General features: G+C 46.2%; 1 protein-coding gene across 1 annotated transcript in view; it reads left to right on the forward strand.

Annotated features, from left to right (window-relative positions):
- LOC141826547 (uncharacterized) overlaps positions 1-3,846 on the forward strand; it is a 9,569-nt gene that overhangs the window by 4,474 nt on the left and 1,249 nt on the right. The gene's annotated exons all lie outside the window — the stretch shown is intronic.

Below are 3,846 nucleotides of genomic sequence, written 5' to 3' on the forward strand. Positions count from 1 at the left end.
CTTTTGCATTTGCTTGTGCCTTCTTGCATATGTCCTTTGACCAATCCTTCGTAGGGAGAAGTTTTCCAGTTGCATCCTTAGGTTTTTCGAAACCATCTACAACACTAAACCAGTTATCAATATCATTCATTAAATAATATTCCATTCTACCTTTCCAGTAGGCAAAATCATTGCCATCGAAGTTTGGTGGTCGTGCGATGCTGTATCCCTCTTGGAACGCCATAGATTTGCTCCGGTTGATAGTTGGATCTTCCGAAACTAACCGGCTCTGATACCACTTGTTAGGATCGGATGCGTTCGCTAGAGGGGGGGGTGAATAGCGATTTTTGAAGTTTCTTTGCGAGATTGTTAGCGGAAGCAAAGTAATAATAAAGAAACAACGAGATCAAACGCTAACCCGGTTATTTACTTGGTATCCACCTCCGCAGAGGTGACTAATCCAAGGATCCACACAGCGCACACACCGATTCCACTATGAAACCCTCCTTCTCGAAGAGATCTTGAAGGCGGAGAAACATTTACAAGCTTTTTCGATCTCCTCAAGAATGATTAGAAACGTTTGCTTAGGAGGAAGGGAAGAGATCACAGCAATGAGAACAAACAAGTTCTCAGAAGAAGCACAAAAGAATGAAAAGAATAAATCTTGTTGAAGCATTTTCGTGAAGGCTTCTTTTATCTCTTCTGCAACATCAGTCGACTGCTGGCAGGGCCAGTCGACTGATGGCCTTCAATCGGCAACAAAATCTTGCATTAAATGCCATTAAATGCTTGTTTAGCCCAACGTTTGAATCACAGTCGACTCATCCAAGACCAGTCGACTGGCATCAGTCGACTCACTCATCCACCAGTCGACTGCCCAGTCGACTGCCTGTCTTCTTCTGGCTCGACTAATTTCTCTGTGTGCGTCTGATTTATCATCAGTCGACTGCTGGCAGGGCCAGTCGACTGCTCAAGCTGAAAAATCCCATTTCAGCTTCTCTTAGCCTTGACCTCGACCTTCAAGCATCTCCCACAGCCTCATGCCTCTCTAGCCTGGATGCTCCTGAGCCTTCGTCATGTCCATCCTTGCACTAGCTTGAGATGCTTCCCTTGCCAAGGACTAAGTCCTTGCCAAGACTGCCCACTTGGACTTTTCCTTGCCAAGACTGCCCACTTGGACTTTTCCTTGCCAAGACTTCCCACTTGGACTTTTGCTTACTTGGACTTTTCCTTGTCCTTTGCCAAGACCAGCTTGCATCACACATGTTAGATCAACAAGAATTGCCTAACTTTAAACATGATTTAGCCAAACATTGAAACTCAATGCACCACGCTTGGACTTCTTCTTGCCAAGACCCACGCTTGGACTTCTCCTTGCCAAAACCACGCTTGGACTTCTCCTTGCCAAGTCATCAATCTGGACTTTCCTGTAAACTTGAATCACACATGTTAGATCACCAAGATTGCCTAACTTCAAACATGTTTTAGCCAAACATTGAAACCCAATATGCTTGGTGCAAGATTGCACCAACAGATGGATCGAATGCTAGGCAAAGGAAATCTTGGTAGGTTGAGTTCAACTAGATACCAAACAAAATGGAAATTCAACCTAAAAAAGATTGAAATAGGACTAGTAATCGATTGCTAGGTAGTAGCAATCGACTAGCAAACACTAAACATTGAATTTGTGGTCAAGAGGTTTGGGTGCTTGAAAATGTGTTCGGAGTGCTCAGCCGGCCAAGAAGAATGTTGAGTACTGACCCCTTCATGCTCAGCAACCCACTTGGGCTTGGGTAGCTCAGGCACGATGTTCCCCAAGTTGGAACTTAGGAACCCACTCAAGCTCGAGACTCGATTTAGTGTTTGGTAGAGTTGAAACTCAAGAACCACCTTGGGCTCGGGACTTAGAGTCGGTGTTCGACCAAGTAGGCAATCAAGAACCCCACTCGAACTTGGGACTTGAGTCAGTGTTCGACTGAGTTAGAACTTGGGAACCAACTCAGGCTCTAGACTCAGAGTCAGTGTTCCACCATGTAAGCACTCAGGAACCCCACTCGGGCTCGAGACGTGAGTCAGTGTCTGGACTAGGAGTTGGAACACTGCAATCGGCTACCACCCAATTGGGCTTGGGACACGACAGTGTTAGTGCAGGAAGCACTAACAGATCAAACCAGAGTTTTGATTATGGAACTAGGATCAAGTTAAGTATGTGGTTTGGCTAACCAGGTTGAATTAAGCTTACAGGAAACAGGTTAAGTCCTAGTGCCGCTAGGCATGAAGTCTTGGCAGAGTCAAAGTGTACCAGGCAGAAGTCTGGGCTTGGTCAGGAGGACCAAATTGCAGCAGAAGTCTGGGCTTGGTCAGGAGGACCAAGTTGCAACAGAAGTCTGGACTTGGTCAGGAGGACCAAGTTACAGCGGGAGACTAGGCTGATCAGGAGGATCAGTTGCAGCACAAGTCCTGGGGGACAACGATAGAGCCGAGCACAAGTCCAATGAGTCAGGAGGACTCGGTTGGCATCAGGTAAATTCTCCTGAGCGGAGTGGGTGAGGACGCGTTCCTAAGAGGAACTGTAGGCATCGATCTAACCCAGGATCTCACCGGAGATCCGAAGTTAAGACTCGGAGTTGGTTCGGTGAACCGACTCGATCCTTTACATGTTATTGTTGAGCTAACATTTTGTGCAGGAAGGAAAAGTCTGACGAATGCTAACTCCGGATGAAAAAATCTGATTTTTCGGGTCTGGAGTCGACTTAGATGGGTTCTGGAGTCGACTCCAGCTGAGTCAGCTGGAATCCGGAAGTCAGCGCATCGAATTTCTGCCAGATCGGCCTGGAGTCGACTCAGGTGAGGTTTTGAGTCGACTCAAGGTCAAAAGTTATCGCCGCTGCCGCCACCGAGACTGGAGTCGACCCAAAACGTGATCAGAGTCGACTCACGAGGGATAAGCGACGAAGGCGATTAAGTTTTATCTGCCACGCACGCTGGAGTCGACCCAGATCGCCATCTGAGTTGACTCAAGTAGGCTATATAAGGAGCCCGCGACCAGTAGCCGAGATTCACTCACTTCCAACGCTTCCAACTCTCATTCTCGTGTCTCCCAAGCGCTCTAACTTCGACGTCGGTGCTGTGCCTGCTCCAAGTCAATCTTTCCTTCACACCGAGACGGCGATTTTGACTTCCGGGAAGCGATTTTCTGTGCAAAAGTTTGGTAACAAGCTAGTACTGTAATTAATTTCATTATAAATTCTGTAATTGCTTTGTATCAAATTTTTTGATACACTTGCTGCCGGAAAGGGGCAAGTGTCTTAGTGGATTGCCCAACGTAAACGGTTAAGGACCGTTGGCCTTGGAGTAGCAGCGTTGCGCTTTGAACCAAGAAAAAATAAACGAGTCACTTTTCTTACTTGCATTAATTTCTATTTTCGCTATACTTCGCTAATCGCTTCCGTACTCGCACTCGAAGTTTTACGAGAAAATCGAAAAGCGTGCAAACACGCTATTCACCCCCCTCTAGCATGTTTTCGATCCTACAATTGGTATCAGAGCAGGGGTTTCTTGAAATCAGTGCAACCACTGATTCAAGACCGTTTTTCATTTTTTTTCATTTTTTTCTCTTCTCCCGCACTCCTAATCCAAGACCAAGTCTTGGAATTTGTCTCTTTGTTTTCTTGTGTGCAAAATCGAATGGCTCAACGAAAAGGCTCAAGCACCACAAGACCTCCCCTATTTTCGGGTGACGATTTTCCATACTGGAAAACCAGAATGGAATGTCACCTGAAAACACAAGTGAGATGAAGTAATCATCTAGACGAGATTTACAATCTCAACTGGTAATGATGGAAAATCACTCTCTTGCGAGCTCTG

This window comes from Curcuma longa, chromosome 1 (genome assembly GCF_044706935.1).
Source record: "Curcuma longa cultivar G26 ecotype Majalengka, Jawa Barat chromosome 1, ITB_CL_G26_1.1, whole genome shotgun sequence".
Taxonomy (NCBI): Eukaryota; Viridiplantae; Streptophyta; class Magnoliopsida; order Zingiberales; family Zingiberaceae; genus Curcuma; species Curcuma longa.